At 41.7% G+C, this 20,054-nt stretch overlaps 1 long non-coding RNA gene across 2 annotated transcripts; it reads left to right on the forward strand.

Moving 5' to 3' along the window:
- The first annotated feature begins 55 nt into the window (after positions 1 to 55).
- Positions 56 to 10,656, forward strand: LOC109145457. Of its 2 annotated transcripts, XR_002046830.3 has the most exons (3): positions 56 to 1,667; positions 2,287 to 2,910; positions 5,086 to 10,656. It is a non-coding gene; the product is annotated as an uncharacterized LOC109145457 (long non-coding RNA). The 2 variants fall into 2 exon arrangements; XR_005602598.1 differs by having other exon boundaries at positions 2,287 to 10,656.
- The last annotated feature ends 9,398 nt before the right edge of the window (positions 10,657 to 20,054 follow it).

Consider the following 20,054-nt stretch of genomic DNA (forward strand, 5'->3'; position numbering starts at 1 on the left):
GCCAGCGGCCATGGCGGGCGGGGTCGGCGGCGGCCCGGCCCCCGGCCCGGGGCCAGCGGCGGCTGGGGCTGCGGCAATCTCCGCAGTTAATGCGCCCACCCTGATAAAGAAGAATATTGCGCTGAAATAGATCAGTGCAGTGTTTTAACTACACGTCTCAGTATCCCAGGGAGACTGCTCCCCGCCTTGATGGACTTTGACCTGGTGCATAATTCCATTAAACCACTTGCCAGCACAGCTCGCTGTCACTTTTCGCAGCGTTAGTTTCAGATGCATAATGCAAACCAATTGCCATGTGGAACAACAGCTTACGGTGCAGAAACTGAGGCTGTCTAACACAATTCTGGAAGTTCCATCTAGTTTTCACATCTATTTTTTGAAAGAAAAGTCCCACTTCCATGGAAACCTCTCCCAGGTCCTACGAAAAACATGTTTCGGAAACTAAAGAACGTTTTAACCCACTTCTTTCAGGGGTGGTGCAGTCCCCCTCCTGGAAGGATTAGGGGCCCTCTGCCAGCCTGGCACACGAGCTGAGGAAACAGCAGCAGAGCCAGGAGTGTGAACTGAAACTTCGGCAAGAGATGGATGGATTAAACAGCGCCTCCAAGAGTGCCAGTACCCCAGGAAGGCAGTCCTGCGACTGTGGGAACACCTCCGGAAAATCTCTTGCTTTCCCAATAGTTTTTGTTTGCTCAGCAGGCAAACCCAGGAAACTTTTCGAGACATTTGAACTGTACTAAACTATGTACAAAACTGAAACAGAAGAGCACGGCAAATTAAAACAGATATGATTTATAAGAGAGCTTTCTAATTCTCCATCCTCCAAATGATGGAGGCAAGCCAACCCTACAACTCTTAGAGCTGCCTAGCTCTGTGAAGGTCATGATTTGATCCTCAGACAAAACACTCAGAACTCCCATCTCAAGAGATCTGGAACTGGCCTCCTGAGAAAGCACTGAGTACCTGCTGAGGGCAGGGCAAAGCAGCACTGTATGGCAGGGGAATTTAGCCCAGAGCCCGTGGGCATTACTGAACATGCAGGAAAAGAGACCCGAGTGACAGCCGTGCAGGATTCGTACTGCTGGTGCTCAAAACCACACATGTGGAGCTACACACTTGTGGCAAAGGCCCAAGCCAAGCCAACACTCACACTGCCCAACAACTGCAAAGGAAGCATAACTTTGTAACAACTGGACAGAGAGCATTTGTCCTGAAAAGTCAGTACAAACAGCACCACTGTCTCCGGGCTGTTCCTGATGGGCACCACGACCAACACTACCAGAGCGTGGGCTGCTGGCAGGACAGCAAATACATCAGTGATTGGTCCTGGGTTGCACAAGAATGCATAAACCAGAGAGAGTCATACTGGCATCAAACACAGACGAGTGGTGAGAGGCAAGAGGTGAGTGGCCCAGTGTCCTGTCCCTGGTGAGACCTGCTGATGTAGCAAACAGCCAGCCCGGGCAGACAAATGTGGATAAACCAACATCTCCTCCAATCCCAAAGGGACAACAATGAAAGATACCAGATCAGCCTTTGCTTACAGAAGGTAAGCAAAGTCCCCAGTACAACCAGTGGAGCCCTGGCCAGCACACAGCCCATACAGATGAGCCTGGCATCCAGAGGGATGTTACACCCCTGAGGTTACAGGAGGTCTTAGAAATGAGGTGAGCTCAGGTTTCACTGATGTTTCCCTCACTTAGGGGTGTGCAATACCATTGACACCCTCACGAGTTATCCCACTGTGCATTACTATTAAAACCACAGGGGTGCTAGTCTTTATGCCAGACAGAATTCTGCAAACTATTGTAAGTTCAACTGTAAGTTCAAACTTGTCTCCTGGTGTAATTCTGTACATCATAGCAGAAAATATTCCAGCCCAAACAGAAATCTGATACCAAAGAGATGACAAAGCAACAATCTGAACTCTTACATCCTGGCAGCACATACAGAAGGCAATCTCTGTCTGGTTTGTGCAATTATTAGTCTCATTTATTAACTATAGATCAACTGTATGGTGCACAACCCCTGTCAACCAGTCAAATACACACATATAAATGTGGCTGGAAAAAAATTACAGTAAAATGGATATTATTTTTAAAAACTAATAAAACTGAAGATCATCTGATACCTCCCTTGTGCAGTGTCATAGTTTCAGTAGTAAAATGTAGAGGTGATAATGTTCTCTGTAGGAGAAATGCAAATTGATTCTCAGCTTGCTGACATGTATGACAGGTAGGGCAGCTTGCTCTTTTCTAATTGTCCTCAAATGTCTCCCTCCCATAGTAATACACTTTCCAGAAATGTGAGCTGACATTCGTCCCTCATGCTGGTCACTCGCAGAGGAATACTGCAATTAATGGCAGCTACAGTACGAGAAGAATGGTACTGTTAGTGTCTCAGCAGGAATGAGCATGATGGTGACTCAGAAATACTGTGTCCAGCACTACCATGCAACTCATCTCTGGGTGTGGTTTGTTTGGGTAAGAGGAGAGAGACCCGTCTGGGGGATGAGAGGTCATCGCTGCTGTAATGGCACCAAAAAACTGCTTGGACACTGCAGTCTATCTGTTGGAGGGGACTCAATTTGTTGTAATAAGGATGTGAAAACAAAGGCACTGCAGGGAATGATACCATCTACAATGAGATGATACTTGCTGCAAAATGATTTCCTGTGTTTGGTGGGATATTCCATAATATTTGAAGCACCCAACACCCCACCCCTCACTATTCTGCATTGCTAAGAATTTCCTCTGCTATTGTCTGTCTCACTTGGAATTGCTTGGACTGCTCTGGAACCCTGTGCATCTCCAGTCCCCTCGGGGGTGCCTGAAGAGGCAGATCACTGCCTTGGATCCGTTCACCCGGTGCCAATAGAACCTACTGCACTACTCTGACATTTTTATCCAGGTAACAGTCTTGTATGAAACAAATAGAGAATTACTTACTGTCTTCTTAATACTTTGTGTGGTGTTTTTTGGTGGTTTTGAATTGTACTGTCTGTGTATTTTAAACCCATGGTACAAATTCTAAAGGAAAGCAAAACTTGCTGGCCTGCAATTAAGAACATGCAATGGAGATGTGGGGGGGGGATCATGTTAATCCAGGATATATTTTCATTGCTTGTTTATATTGTTCAGCACTCTCAAATGGCCCTGTATTAAAAAAAAATATCCCTAAGAACTGGCAAAAAGGTAATGGAAAAGTAGATTTTAGGCAGTTTTGATTGTCCTCAATAAGACTGGTGAATGCTATAAAAGTATTCACAAGAATTTCTCATTTTTATCTTCTTCCATTCCTACCCCTTTCTTCACCAGCCTGGAGTTCTTCTCATGCTTTTCCTTCTTACTTTTTTCCAAAAGCTTAAAATGCCATCTCTTTAGGCCTTCTCATTCTCCTTCATTAAAAGTCTTCAAAAATGTATGTTTTGATCAAACACTTTGGGTGGCAAACACAATTCAAAGGGTGGCATACAGAAGAAGAAATGTGCACATGCATTCTGATTTTCTGAGAACCTCACTGACACATCAACCATACGAAAACACCTCAGAGTGTTGTTATTATCCCTCACTCTTGCCCTTCCTCAGGAGTGGACACATTCCCTTCTTATACGAGTTTAATTTCTGTATGGAACACATGCTTCCCTCTAATGTAAAGTCCCTCACAGCTATCTTCATCAGGTACACAAAAGCCTCTGCAAATAACAGTCCATGTGCACACCAGCTGTGGCACAATTCTAGCTCACATCAGACATGATTTATTACTCAGCAGAACCATTGCTTTTGATTCCGTTTTATGGGCATCAGAGGTATTTTCACTCAGCATACCTCCTTCATGCCCAGCTAACATAAGGTGTGCTGTGCTGCAGCACTCCCTTCTCCATGATGCACAGGGGTTGTTAACAGGCACTCAGCTCGGCTCTTAATTCCAAAGCACAACATGATAAAAGTAAGTAATATATGTAGTTAATTAACCAGACAAAACACTAGTTCCATCAGAGTGAGGATTGAAAATGTGTGACAGAAAACATGGTGAGAACTTCATAATGATCCCTAACATCCAAAAGCCAGGAATTAGAAAATTAAAGACAGAAAATTAAACAGATTTTGGAATGTATATAAATATCGCTGTCTCATAAATAGCTGGACCTTACTCTGTTACTACACAGATTAATAAATCTATGAGGTAGAATCCTTGATTTACTGGTTAGATTTGTTTTGCCCTGATTGGACACACAGCATTGTGTGCTATTGATAAACGTGTGGACGACTTTTGTAGACAAACTGTATAGTTGCTCAAAAGTTGAGTAAATAATAAGGAAACACATATTTCATATGTTTCTGTTGTGAGAGCTTACAATAAGGACCAGTGCCTTGTGGCATTTAGTGAGGCTTTACAAATGTTGTGACTTATTCTAATGATGCAAATCATCAGCTACATCTCTGCTGAATATTTTTGACAGCACTGCAATAATCTCCTTTAGTTTCAAAAGCAGAGGAGAGACACTTCCCAGAGCTACAGGCCATTAGCAGTTGTTCTGGCAGAGTGAACACCTGCTCTGTTTTTATAGTGCTCTAAGCCACCATGAGCCTCTACAAACAAAACTGGCAAATTCTTTTGTTAGAATTTAATAATAAAAATCCAACATAGAACTAGTTAGCTCCACTCCCAAATTCAAGATAAGTAAACTACTACAGATAAATGTTTAACATCATTCAATCTTGTATCAGTAGAATATTTGACAATTCCCAGAGAGTGTTATGGAATACTACATCCAATTTTCCCCTGTATTCGCCAGAATCAGGAGTAAGAACAATAGCACTTAGAAAAGGAAGCTAATTTGTATTCCCTGTCACTGACCTATTGCTGTTTATTTGATGCCAATGCTTTGCAAAAGACAAGAGAAGTAAGGTTAATTCAGTGCTGTGAAGAAAGAAAGATAATGTTATAATTTTGCTATATTAAACAAAAAACCCCTATTAATTTATGCTTCCTTTTTCATTTTTTCACTGCTAAAGTGAATGAGTATATTTGATCTTATTTATTATTAAAGTCACGATGCCTCTTTTCTCTTTATTTCTCCAGACACCTCAACAAAAAATTACTTAAAGCAGCACAAAGTTAGGAGCATTACAAAATCTGCTGCAGACAGATCCCAGCACCTGGGAACCAGGTAACAGGACTCCTGCAGGAATCACCCAAAATTATTTTCTTCACTTCAGCTGTCTATCTGCAAAAATTAGGATTATTTCCAAGAATGTGGAAGGGAAAAAAGAAAATATGAATATTTTTTAGTATTTCTAAGTTTTAAGCATGTCTCAAATAACTGGTATTTCTCGTTAATAGTACATCATTTTTGCACAGGAATGGAACAGTTTAACTTTGGTTAAACAAACCTGCAAGAACTTTTCTGTTGCTTTTGTTTCTTTAAATTTACGTCCTGTTGTGAGTGGGCTATGTTCCAGAATTCATGGGTATAACCAGTGACCTTTTAGGCAGGGTAAGTGTTGGAAAGACAAGTTTCTCTGTGGAATAGACCATGGAAACACTAAGTCTGGCCACCCCAAATACAGACTGTGTACAAGAGCGCTCAGCAACTCCTGCTGCAAGGGTGAACCCTGGCAGCTGCATGCCAGTGCAGCCCTGGGCAGGCTGGGCACAGCCAGCACCACAGCATCTGACAGGAGCCAGAGAAAGCTAAAGTGGCAGTAAGGACAAGCTTTAGGATCATGGCCAGAATGAACTTCTCTGGCCAAGTGCAAACTGGGAGGGACTAGATGCTGAGTAAAGGAACTGTCTTTGTTTAATTCCTCCTGTGCCCAAGGAAATGGACCTTTGTGTGTTCTTTGGAAAAGAAAAGGGCCACTTCATTCCCCACTTCATTCGCAGTTTCTCCTAATGAAAAACAACTGACAAGATTCCAATACAGACCACTTACTCTGATCAAACCCAAAAGCTATATTATTGATGTTTAATTCCACAGGAAGTGGTGTTCTGGGGATGTAAGGTGGATGGGGTAGAAATGGGAAAGAGGCTAAGATTGCAAGGGGTGGGATTTGAGAGATTTGGGGAAATGGCTTTGTTGAAAAAGCTCTGCAACCTTACTCTGTAAAGCTTTTAAATACCTGTTTAATGTTAACCATATGTGCAGGTCTCACAGGGGAGTCCTTCTGCCATTCTCCTTCTCTCTGTTTCTGTCCCCACCGCTTGTCCCCAGTCTGCACTGGACCCAAGCATAGGCAGTAAGGCATCAGGTGTCATTCCATGCTGGAGCAGCAGGCTGGTGCTGCTCAGTCAGCTGGTGATGGCTCAGCAGCCATCATCATCATCATCATCATCATGGCCAGCAGCATGTAGGAGTTCTCATGGACCAAACTCTGCTTAATGCACACAGAAACTTCAGCAAATTCCAGTTTCCAGCTATGAATTTTAGGACATCTAGATTGCGCATATGAGAGATAAAAGTTCTCAGAAGATTAAAAGTTGGCCAAATTTGGGATAATTTTTAGTAGGACAACAAAAAGCTATGTCTGTGACAGCAAGGTATCGTCCATGCCCTGTTCCCAGACTTGCTGAAAAAGCTGTAAGGATCCTGTCCATGAAGGCAAACTGTTCTTTTCTGCCATAGCCACATTTTTGGCCACAATTGAAAAAAGTTAGTTGAAACTACTAAAGAAATCTCTGGAATGTGAATTGGGCCAAATGACATTCAACCTGAGTGGCCTCAACTTGGCAACATTATAAGAAGTTGAAAAATAAAGACTTATAATGGGATGTGCCATTGCCAGACAATGTTCATGACGTGCCTGTGCACGTATGCCTGTACAGACCCCCACACAGCTGTATTATACACAGATGTACTACAGTGCTTCTGCATCACTGAAGATTTCTTAAACAGAAGTATCCCCAAATAATTATGTATCCTGACAGTAAAATCGTAAGAAGACAAGAGTTGGACATTTCAAGGATGTTAAAATTGTAGCAAAAAATGTTCAGAGTGGCTGTGAAGTTAAATGGGTAGTTGCTATTTACAAATATGATGATTACATATAGTTACCATGGAAACTTGAGATGGAAAATAAAAAGTGAGTTTAGCTTCATCTTGAAACTGCCCTGATTGGGAGGAGAACAATAGCTGACATTCCTCCAGCAGGAGACTAATCGCCCCTCTTAGAATGTACAGTATGTTTTTCTGTATTTTTAGCTACTATGCAAAGCTTTAAACCTGCAACCAACTGAAGATAAGGCTCAGATAAGGGACGCATCTGTTGTTAAGAATCACAGCACAGTATGATTTATTCTTTTTCCTACGCTATTTACTGAAACACTCATGGTTCAACATTTTCTCTTCTAAGACTACTTCCAGTGATTTTGGGTCCCATCTAAGTCCATAGCCTGGTGATTCTCCCCAAGTATATTTTTTCATTATCTGTGTTTCTGCTTTGACAAGCTAATGAGAGAAGCATGCTCTAAGGATGTGACTCATTTCTATCAAAAAGAGCTCCCTGAGAACCATGAAAGAGGCAGGGAGACGACAACTGGCCCTGCAAAGTTTTAGGACAATTCTAAATGTGAATCGATTGCTGGTTAATAAAATAATACATACAATAATAACTGAACAGGTTATTCCTAAATAAAATTTGTACCCAGTGAGATGGCAGTGAGCACTAAAGCTGGAAGTCAGAAGACTGCACAGATGGTACCATCTGTCTGTCTCTTGGGAATCATTCTGGTGCTGAAAAAGCCCTTGTGAGACAGATGCTCAGAGCCATGGAAGTGTTTGCTAACAGACACACCTGCTCCACCTAGCAGTGCTGTGCTGGATCCGAGTGCCAGCCAGGTATCTGCACACAAGTGGAGCTGGGATATTCAGTGTACCACACGTGGAAATCAGCGAGTGCAAGGTCTTGCTACCAAAGTTTGGAAGTGCCATTAAAGACATGATTCAAATAAGGGCAGCAGACCAAGAGCTGTGGGCATATGGATAGACACTGAAACTTTAGGATGAGTCTTTCAATTTCTTTGGTACTACCTTTTCTTCTTTATACACTAAATTTGTTCCTTCTGTTATCTACAGCAGCTTACAAGTCACACAGAGTCTAATTTACATCAGCTACAATTGTTGCCTATTTAATTGTAAGTGTTGTTCTTGCTGCATGGAAACAATGTTTGCAGAGCTGCTGAACTTGTATTTTTCTTCTTTTGGGGGGACAAACTCCTTTCCAAAAGCTGTAGTACTTGACAACTGAATGCCTTTGGCTTTTTCACTTTTCAAAGTGTTTTTAAAGTTCTTCCAAATTATTAAAATTAACAACAGTGAGACATTGCAGTAAGACCCTTTCAGATGGTAATGATTGTACACGTCTGCTCTGATGGATACCTGGCTCAATCAAAAACACATTTGAAGAACTTTAATGCAGAAACATCCACTAAGATTAATAAACTCAGCTTGCGAGTTTTTAGTCCAAGTGCTTATAATGGGGGAGCCAAAAGTCTTGAGTAGTTACTGAAGAAAAGCAAATAACAATTATCTGCCAGACATTTCCATGATATTTTGAAGAGAAAGTGAACACTCAGTGTTCTTTGCACTTCCTCTGTTCAGTGATTTCCATTTGCTGATCAATATATTCCACTTGGAAAGTTCAGGCAATCCACCTAAATGCTGACACTTACATGACAATAATAAGGCCCTACAGAGAATCTTTTTCTTCCAAAACTACTGCCAGAACTGTATTAGAATTAGGAGAACATGATAGTCACAAAAATGACTAAACAGCTCTTCCTTGTGTTCCATCTCTGTCAACCTTGTGCCTAAAACTTTCTTTGGTCCCCGATGCTGCCAGGCCTGGTGGCACGCATGGACAAGCCTCTGTTCTTGTAACACCATTCCCAACAGCAGGAATGAGCTAATTGTTGGAAATTAGCCCCACGGCTGGGATGTAAGCGAGCACAGGGAAACTGAACTTAGCTATGTCTGGCTTGGACAACATTGAATAAATGTCCCTTATCAGTGGAAAGCCTGAGCCACCAAATTAGTGGCCTCCCTCTCATTTTTAATCACCAATCTCATGTTACCTAATCTAAACACACCCTTTATCAGGTAAGCATATTCCCCCCACACCACATTCTGCATTGCTTTTTTCTTACTGTTGAGTAATATCCAGGGAAGTACCAGATGTTGAAACTCCATTCAGTAGGGATATTTCTCATTATTTGTTCAGGTCCAGAAAACATTTTTATGATGAAGTTAGGCTACCCTTAATGAAATAGCTCATGTTTCATAGCCCTCTACCACAGGAAAATAGAGTTCTCTGTCGATGTCTTTGTTTGCCATGTGGTATTTTGCATTGTGGCTGTTTAGTGAATAAGCAAAGAGAGACACTTCACTGAGACTGATCCATACCACATTATTTACATAAAAGTACTGTGTTGCTTGTCTTGATATAAGCAATGTTTTCAACTGCATTCTCTGATACTCGATGTTAAACTACCACCCCGAATTAAGACTATTTCCAGTCTTCATGGTGCCTTGGATTTTACATTTCAATTTCTGAATTTGCTAACAGATATGTTAAACATCTCAAGCAGAAACTCTTCCTACAGCTATGGAGCTAAGTAGTGCCTAGAGTACAATTCATTCTACCAAGTAAAATATGTCACATTTCAAGATAAAAACAGAACATTCCTGCTTTTCCAGAGGCTTCATGTGAATAACTAATGTGTAAAGTCTGCAATTGTAACAAGAAAGCTGGTATATCAACCAACATTTTTTATGCTTTTTCAAACCTCTGGAGTACGTAATGCTGGTATCAGTCTTTGCTTTCTGTTCTTTTCCAGTCTAGGTACGTGCTGCTGGTTTCAGCAAACTTCTGCAGGAAGGTGTAATCCTTCACACTTGTGTGCAGATGCTGGGTGCTCTCATCAATCTTAACACTGGGGGTGTCTGTTAGCAAGTGCTGCTTTCTGTGGGGGCTTTGACCTTAAATTCTTTGTGACTTTCTGATGCTTGTGGTTTTTTTGGGATATCCAGACTTTGTAAACTGGTCTTGGCATGAAAGTAGTACCTAACTTCCATAAATTGAATTCTGGACTAGGTGACTCTTTGGTTGCTGTATCAGAATTGCTTTGCTGGTGGGCTAACGGTACATGTTCAACCCTGCCTGTCTCTACTGAAATTTTACTTTTCAGCATAGGCAGTTTACAGGATTTAACAGCTGCTCTCTTTCTACAAACTCAGCTTTCTAAAATTATAAGGTTGGATGCTAAACTTTAGACAAAACTATTTCACTTGCTTTTCCTACTATCAGTCTAAGAAGGTATCTAGTCACAAAAAAAATATTACAAATATTGATCGTACAACAGTAAGACTTAAATTTCTTTTGAGAGACAAAAATATAATCAAATAAAGACAATTCTGTAGCACCATATATTGATGGAATGTGGCTTACAAATATCCTTAAACTTCTGTAAACAGTTTACTGAGAAACTGAAGGCAGTCAATCCAATGAAAATAAGTAATGCATACAATAAGCTATTCACAGCTCTGTATTGCTTTGCCCTTCAGAGTCTTGCATTTGGGCATAGGGACAACGCTTGTTGTGGAATCTGTGTTACTTGGTGTTTCTTAATGACTATATAAAGCTCTTCTAAACTGGATTATGTCTGGTATTCTTTCTAACATCCTTCTTCCCTTATGTAACCCATACCTGAGGGGGGACATAGGACAAAGCTCAGAAACATCTCTGAGAAACTTCAATTTTGTTTGAAAAGGAAAAAAAAAATAAACAGAATGAATTAATAACTGAGTATCATGAACTCCCTGCATTTCTGCAAGTATCCAGAAAATACCAGATACACCCTTTCTAAACAAGCTCTGGGTTTGTGACCTTGTGGTACAAGTCTGATCAGTTCCATGGAATTTCCCCTGCACTTTCCTCCCAATTCAGCTGGCTGACCTCAGCGTCACAGTTTTTTTTCTCTGCCAGTGCAGAAGCTTTCCACAGCAAAGATTAAGAACAAAACAAACCCTTTGAAAGTGAGATCCTCATGACAGACACGGTGGCTGCAGCCCCACTGCTCTTGGTTCATGCTTCAATCCAGTCCCTGTTCTGGAGCCACCAGCTGCATTCCTGTGCCCTCATCTGCAGGCCCTGAGAGCCAGCTCCAGGCCAGGGCAAGGCACAAACTGATGCAGCCATCGAGGGAAGCAGGGTGAAGAGAGAATGCAAACTATCCTGATGCTACAGGCACCTTGCAGGACTTTAATGAACCAGAGCCTGAAGCAGGTACAGGTTTAAAGTGAACCAAAATACAAGACTAAATAGTCAATTATCCCCCTAAACAATAACTTCGAAAGAAGTCCAAAGCAAATACGGACAAGCTACTGATAAGCACATATTGGTACACTGCATATCTTCTAGGGGTTGTATTTCCACAAGTTTTCTATTTATATAGGCACTTTTGAAGTCTTGCTGGCTCGTAACAGCCACGTCTCACCAGAGTAACAGCTCCTATTGTGAGAACCTTTCTCTGCACAAGTGAGTTCTGGAGGGCTTTGTTACACTGGATCTGTTCTTCCTGGAAAGCTGAGTTTTTAAAGGAACCAGAAATGTCTTCTCAGCTGCAGTAAGCATCTTCCATATCCATGCTGTTTTTGTAGCACTGCATGTGACGAGTGCTGGAGGATGTAAATCAAAAGAGTATTCTCCTCAGCTGTCCCCATCCCCTTGAAAGCTCTGTTTATCCCCTGGTAAACTGAGTGCACTCAGTGTATCACAGACATGAGAATAATTAGGATACTGTCTCCATCCTTGCAGTGTGTACCTCACTCCGTGCCAGTCCCGTCAGCTGAGGCTGGCGGAGATGATTCCAGCAATGATGCTTTTTCCTTCAGCTTCATGGTATAAAGAGTGACACCAGGAACCAGATACTCGCTTCTTCCCTATCTGGCAGCCTTTTGATCCAAGTACAAATGGGAGTCCTATTACAACTTGGCATCATTTTTGCCTCCATTTTGTGTGAAACCAAAGAGCTCCCAGGAGGTCAATGAAGGTTTCTGATGAGAGCAAGTGCATGGAGGTAAACATAGAAAAAATCCACTTGCAATTAATGGGGATGTCTGTGCTGTATTTCTGTTACAGTTGCATTAGTTGTGGAGATGATGTGTTTTATTCCCACACATGCTTCATGAATGAAATACAAAAGAAAACTGACAAGTTCCTAAGAAAATTGTTGGGAATGCTTTATATTTTCTCATAAGGAAAGGGCTTTGCTCTAGCTCCTCTAAGCAGCTCCTTCTGTAATCATCAGCTCTTAAATTCAGAGCACAAGGCTGGGGTGAGAGCATTAATGACACAGAGGTGAGAGCATTAATGCCATACAGAGGTTCAACTGATACAAACAGAAGGAATATGCAAAGCACTTGGCACTCAGCTCGGCAATGGCAGCAGCCAGCCCTCGGATGGAAGTCTCCAGGAATGATTATTACACCACACAAGCGCTAGTCAATTCAACTCAGCAAAAGCAAAGCACATGAGACTCAAAGAGAGAGAACTTGCTGTCGTTATGTGATTATATACATTTTAACGGGAATACAAGTATTAAGGCCTTCCAGCATTTTTTAAGGTACCTATGCTTTTCAGTGGGACAAGCATTATTTAGGTTATTGGGCAGAGCTGTGTGCTAGAGCAAAGCAATACAGTATTAATGAGTATTATACATAGTTCTAAACCCTTCCCTCTCCCCCAAGGAAAGAGCAAGCAGATCCTTACCCCAGCTTTGGAGAAATGATATAGTAGCAAGGGTTAGAGGCACTCTTAAGGTTGAAGCCAAAGCTGTCTTTGAGTCAGAGTGACTGCATGAACCCCCATGCTCAGCAATCATCTTGAACCACATTTTAAAACCATTCCCAGATATAGTGGCAAACCCTGTAGTAAGCAGAAACATCCAGGATGTTTCTACTTAGTGGTAAGCTCCTTATGTACCTACATTAGGAGAAGGATCACTTTAGGGGCTTCTGTTTATTCAATGGAACCCCTAAAAAGTGAAGTTGAAAAGAAGAACACTCCTAAAGAACTGAAGCTGAGATGGGTGGAAGCACTCTGTGGAAAGGCCTTTCTGTCATCTAGAGGGAACCTAAAACAAGTACTCTGTCCCAGTGCCTAAATGAAGTGTCTGAAGTTTGATGGGATGAATTGGTACCATATAAGTGTTTGAAAAGTGCCTCAGAAAGTTAAGAAGCAGGATGATGCACCTCCTTGGATTATTTATAACATTCATTCCTAAGTGCTTCTTTAGGCACCTAATAAACAGGTGAGTCTACACTTCCAGCTACACAAATAGGGACAGCCTGAGGAAGCTTCCAGGAAATCCTACTACACATTATAACTTGGCTGGCTTCATTTAGGCTTTGTCAGCAGTGGAATTACCACATTACAGGGTCTCAGTGGCTGGCAAAGAAAAAGGCACCATGAAGGGACTTAGAAATGAAATGTTTCCAGCTTTGTGATTGTCATGGATTCATTGAATTCAAAACCAAAAGCACACTCAGTGCATCTGAACTTCCACACTCTTGAGTCCACTACATATTGATACATGCATGCAGCCTGTTTTCCTTCACCTTTAGTACATACCTTCCAGAAAGCTGTCCCACTTTGAATTTAAAACTTTAAAGAATGACCAGTGAGCAGAAGCAGTTTATTTCAGGAGTTACTCACTATGCTACTGCATCAAAACCACCAGTTAAAATACTTTCTCTGCAATGCAAGAATCTCAACACTAATGTACAGGCTTTCAGGTTGTGCTATGCAGAAATTCTATGGAGGTAGAATATTATCGTTTCAAAGCCCCATCTGTTCAGATACAAACACCTCAGAGCTCCAGAAAAGTTAGGGCAGATGTGTAGAGTATATACTGATGTGTTTGTTGTAAATGCTGTTGTAAAATAAATGGATACTTGGACTTCCTTGTTGGCTCCAGGTCTCTGAGGAGTTGTCACATGCCAGTTGACAGGAGCCAATCCTTGCTGAACATGAGGGCTGGGGATATGGTTTTTTCCCTGCCCTGGCCTAATGCTTTGATTCAGCACTGACACTTACTAATTCAAACAGTCCCAACAAAGTGCCTAAAGTAAACAGTAAACACCTCCTATATGCTGAATTAGGACTACTGGATCTCAAATTGTGCTAATTCTGAGGCAACATGAACTCCCTTAATATGCCTTGAACTTTATAAGTGCTTGTTCCCTAGTAATTTTTTCTCTTACTTCTATTACAGTAGGGCCTGGCTGAGACCAAGCCTCACTGTGTAGGGGACCACACAAAACACAGCAGGAAAAAATCATGTCCCACAGATCTTACATTTTTCTGAAGGTTTCTAACTTTTTTAGAGTTGAGTGACACTTGAACAAAGAATGTTTGAAATGTGCCCCTAATTCTTACATCTTTGGCTGAAATAATTTCTTTGAAGACATGGGTGGTTGAATGTTATGGTGGTTGGAATCAAACAGTGCACCTTGAAACACAGACACAGCTGACAATAAAACCACAGTGAAACCACAATCCCTGAAATCACTTTATCTGCTTTTCTTGCTTGAATGGTTTTGGAAAACAGCTTGCTGTTTTGGAGCCAACTTATTAACCTGCTCAGAGTAAATAAACAGCATCTTATCTGGTGAGCTGGTCTCAGAGATGGGTTGCATTAACCCTTTTTGTACAGCTCTGTTAAATAAGTTACTGGAGGAGGGGCTGCCTCTGTGTACGTACACAGACATGCCCAAGCCTCTGTTGTTACTGTGATACAAACAACAGCAGAACTTTCCATTTCTGGTCGTTGTTAGATCATGGGTCAAGTCATGTAAAGAGCTTTTAGTGTGTGCTTGGAAGCCTTTTCTATACAGATGAGGTTTTCAGCAATTGATCCACACACTGTTAAAATCAGTTGCATACTGGCTCTATGCCTGGAGCTTAATTGCTCCCCTCACTGTTTTCTGGTGAATGCTTTCTGAAAGGTACATAGGAATTGTCAAGTAATTGTCTCCAAAGCTTTTGCATATGCAAAGAATGTATGATATGGAGGCTATTATACTCCTAGATTTACAAACTACTGCAGAAATAGGCATTCTGTAGTATTTTTCACTACATTCTAATTAAGGGCTGTCTCTTCCGTGTTGGTCTGACACACTAACATAGGGGAAATACCTTCACATGCTTCAAATGGAAATCTTCACAATTTTCATTTTGCTTGCATTTTACAATTACCTGCAAACACTTCCAGACCTGACACCGTAAGGAAGGAAGAGAGAACATTTCTGCTCTGATTCAAATCCAATCTTAGCAAAGTTTAGACTGCCAGACACTGTGCTGTCATGCTAGTGGTGAGGCAGAGAAGGGATGTTTCTTAGTTCAGCCTAGACCTATACTTCCATCCTTTGCGCCTTTCTAGAAGAGGGAAGCCTATGTGCAGGCTGGAAGGGAGCTACTCTGCAGTCAGATTCACGTATGGGACATTGCAGCTTGATATGCAATCTGTAGTTGTGCTCAGACGAGTACATTCTCCTGATTACTTCCTCAGGTGCCCACCTCCTTCTCCTAACTCTGCAAGTTGAATGCTGATGCTAAGTGCTGAATTCTCTGCTCTAACTCTTGCAGCCCACAGGCCTAAAAGGTCTTTGCTTCAATATTTGTGTATGTACAAAATATCCAGTCCCAGAAGTGACAGAGTGGAGGTTTGAAAAGAACAAGTGAGCATGATCATTCAGAAGACCTAAATACAAAGGGGTAGATGAGGAAGGACACTTCTGAGACACACTTCCATGCTGGCCTTTTCCTTGTCTGGCAGGAGATAATTTGCTCCTGGCTTGTCTTAGTAACAACAATTGGCACTGTGCAGTGTAGTGGCCCTCACACTGCAGTGTGGCCAGAGGACCTCAGGGGGCACAGCTTGGCAGAAATTATTCTTAGCAAAGAATTCAGAGTACCTGGGTTTGGGCATGTGGAATGCCCTGGCCCTCTTACAGGGCCCGGGTTCTGAAAAATAACTGTCAGATTTCCTATTTTCACTTGGAAAAAACCAGAATACCTCAGTAGATCTCAGCTGTAAAATATAATACTGTCAGTCAAGCAGCTCTACTCCTAGCCAGAGCTCCTGCTGCTTAATCAAAAGGCATGCAGAGCTTCTGGGAGAGGCAGGTATTGGAGTCTGTCCCTAGGAAAAGCAGAAATCAAACACAAGCATGTCCTACACACACCAGTGTAGCACATAGCACACTAATTCCCAAGAAGTAATGGATATTCAGCTTCCACTTCATGTCAGTGTTTTAATGTCTGAGTACTGCATGAGAAGGGAAAAAAGATGGGGCCTAATGCAAAAGCCTCTGAAGACATGATGATTTCCATCGATTCCAATATTTGGCAGGTTGAGCTTAAGAGGGCAGTTTCAATATGCATTTGAAGACAAATAGAACCGGGTCTTCAGAGTAAGATGAAGGAATTGACTTTTAACTTATCAGTTCCAGCAAGCTTCAAGAATGAAATTAGGCAAAACAAATGCCCCCTCACCAACAGTTCTTCCAAAGTCCAAATCACAAGCAGCATGGAACTGAAGATACAGTTCAAAAATAGTCCTAGACCAGAATATGGATCAGGAGCTTCTCTGCTCCCAATAGTAGCCACTGGACTGTGGCAGTCTGACAAAGGAACACAAATATTTGATGGTTTGGCAAGGGGAGTTTGTTTCACCACAGTGGCACAGATTTTCTAGGTGAGTGCATCTAATTCTTACTGTCCCTGTGCTTTAGTCCCATCAATGAAAATGAAGTGTAATTAGTCTTTTCATCTCTTCTTTCCATGACAAGCCCTTCTTTTTGCTATTACTGTAAATCTTCTCCTTTGTGCATGTAACACTGTCTTCAAATGCTAGTGGAATAGTACAGCCAATGTAAAGGTGCGAGTCAAAGCTCAGGTAATTCAGAGGAAATGCTCCCACTGATGCTGGCTGGCTATAAGGCCCAAACACAGTTTTTACTGGAAACAGAAATGTTTTGTACTAGGTTTTTCTTCTCTTCCTCTTCAGAATGGCTGCAATGAGACAGGAACTTTTCTGCAAGTTGCAAAGGATCTAACCCATCCCTGATAATCCCACGCTTTTCAAAACTGCCTACAAATAAAAGCGAGATCCAAAACTCTGTTCCTGCCAAACAGGCCACATCACTGACAGTGAAATGGCTGTCTAGTGGCGTGACCTGCAGGGATGTCTGATAAGCATGTGGTCTTTCTCCTGCCAGCTCATTTTTAATCAGATCTGAACAATGGAAGCTGACAATGAAATCCCAGAGTCTCACCCAGAAAGTTCCTCAGCTTTTGGCTGGTCTTTTTGTTTGTCTGTTGTTCTCAGTGTACTCTGCAATCTGCTGCCAGAGAGCTACACTGGCTACCAGGAAGCTGCAGATTCCTCTTATTTGAACGCATCTCTCCATGCTGTTTCCTCTGTAGTAAGAGCCTGAAGAGATCACTTCATTGCTGAAGATGAGGTGTCTGGAGTGCTCCACAAACTGCAGGCCCAGAGGAGGCAAAGGAGAGCAAGGATGGTTTCAGTTAAGGTCAAGGAGGAGCATCCTCTTGCTTTGCCACAGCCTTCTCGTGCACCCAGGCAAGTCTCTCACTCTTGCTGTCAGTATGCCAGAGCTAATCCTTTTGAAGCCTTAGCTCACAGATTTTTTCTAAGAAAATACACTTTTCCTAAGGCATTTGAGTTCTTGAATTGCTCTGAAACTGTTTCTCAATTCTGTCAACACATCTGTTGCTCACATCCCCTTTAACAAAATCCAGTTCTTAAGGTTAATGACAGCTGGGAAAACATGAGGCACAGCCCTTCCTGTGTGTCTGCAGTCACTGTGTGCCTCCATGATCCCTGCTCAAGCAGGGTCATCCCAGAGTATATGGCACAGGATTGTGTCCAGAGGGGTCTGGATTATCCCGAGTCAGGGAGACTCTGCACCAGCTCTGGGCAATCTGTTCCAGTGAGCCATCACTGCACAGGAAGAAAGTTCTTCCTCATGTTCAGGTGGAACTTCCTGTGCATCATTTTCGCCTCCTGTCCTAATGTTTGGCACTACTGAGAAGAGCCTGGTTCCATCTTCTCGGCACCCCCCTTTAGATGTTTATGCACAATAATGAGGTCCCCTCTCAGGGGTCTCTTCTCGAGGCTGAAGAGGCCCAACTTCCTCAACCTTTCCACGTAAGAGAGATGCTCCAGTCCCCAGCTTATTAGCATGTGCACAGTCTGTGGGGCCGGGGTCTGAGCACTGGCCAGGTTCAGTTGGAGCAGAGCACTTGTGCAGCCTGCAAGCGCACTGCCCATTCCAGATACATTATACACATGTGCTGTGCTTGGCAGTTCTGTGGTATGTTTGCTACATGGATACATTATGTTTTACAGATCTGAGCAGAACAAAACCCAAAGCCATTTAAAAATCTGTGCCACTCACTTCAGCTCCTCACATCTAAGACAATACTCCTGCTAGGAGACCTGTCTGTAGTTCTTTGGAGGGAATGCTGTGCTCTGCATCCTGTCCAGGACCTCCACAGGACACCACAGGAACTCCTTTCAGCTGGGGACGCTCCTCTCACGTGACAGTGTGACACAAACTGATCACACAGGGTCACTTTTGCAGGTAAAATGTGCCAAGCAATTTTAATCATGGGTGCAGGTGAATTACCCATAGAAATGGCAAAAGCTGAAAGCCAAGAGTCTTTTCCACTGGAGACATGGGAGTGTGTTAAGGCAGTCTGCAGAAAGATTTTTTCCAAGTCTATGATTTACCTTTCTGCTCAGGACTATTACATGCATGGCTAAGACAATACAACCCTCTGGAAAAACAGAAATATATTCTTTTCCATCTCCCTTTCATCAGAGAAACTTTATAGGCTATGTATGAATTATTGCAACCTGGGTTAGTTTCCTAAACAGTTAATCAAGCTTGCTTTATTTCTGGACCTATCTTCTGCTCTGCTATTCTCACCTAATACCTAACTACTTTCAAGTTGTCCATAACCTTCATATTTAACCTTTGAAACACTAATAAATAATAACCATATAATCCATTTGGAGTCCTAGTTCTTTGAATTCCTTATTGAGGTGCTCTCCGGCAGCAGCTGTTCTGATCTTTCTGTTGCAAGCAGGGCTCTTGCAATAAAAATAATAGTTTTCTTGATTTTACTGTTTTTCATTTCATTAACTTGTAAGCAATGCTGATTCTTAAAATGATTTTTTTAGCCTGATTGAGCACGTATTAGTTGTAGTACTATTAATAGCATTAATTATAATACTTAATAATGCTGGCATGTATTTTGTTTGAAATTATTTTTCTTAATGCAAATGTATATTCTGCTTGGTTTAAAGTCTAATTATATTCTGTGAATCAAAGTATGAAATTTGAAATTTAAATTTCAGCAACGAAGGCCCTCGAATGAGAATTCAAATGCTTATGTTGGTGACAATCAAAATTTAGCATGTATTGAAGAGATGTATAATTTCAGCTGCATTATGACAAAGAATTAGAAGTCATCATATGGCTCAATTTTTCCAAACACATTTTTGCAAATAGCAATTTCTTAGGTGTTTACAAATTTAATTTACCAATTCAATTTTAACTGGTATGTTGTAACTACAATGGGGATGTTGAACTTCAGCTTTGGTTGCTTTGATTCAGAACAAGAATGGGAGTAAAAAAATGTAGCTTGGTAAGTCTTTACATTCCAAACATTTTTTCAAAGTTATTAGTGAGGGATGAATCTTACATCATGCTTTGGAAGTTACCAAACTGACAGTGCAATTATGAATAGGCTGAACATTTGAACTAAAGCCTTCACTTTCACACTTCACTGGCAAATGACTTGAAAAGAAATCCCCAGTTGTAATAGTATTCCCCTAAATATTCTAGTTCTTTTGCTCAGGGTACTAAGACTCAGGCCTTCAGCTCTGCAGCACAGCTAATTAAAAACTCGCTGATCAAAGTTTCCTCAGCAAATGAAGAGCTCAACATGTTTAATTCAAAA

This window comes from Corvus cornix, chromosome 9 (genome assembly GCF_000738735.6).
Source record: "Corvus cornix cornix isolate S_Up_H32 chromosome 9, ASM73873v5, whole genome shotgun sequence".
NCBI classification, from domain to species: domain Eukaryota; kingdom Metazoa; phylum Chordata; class Aves; order Passeriformes; family Corvidae; genus Corvus; species Corvus cornix.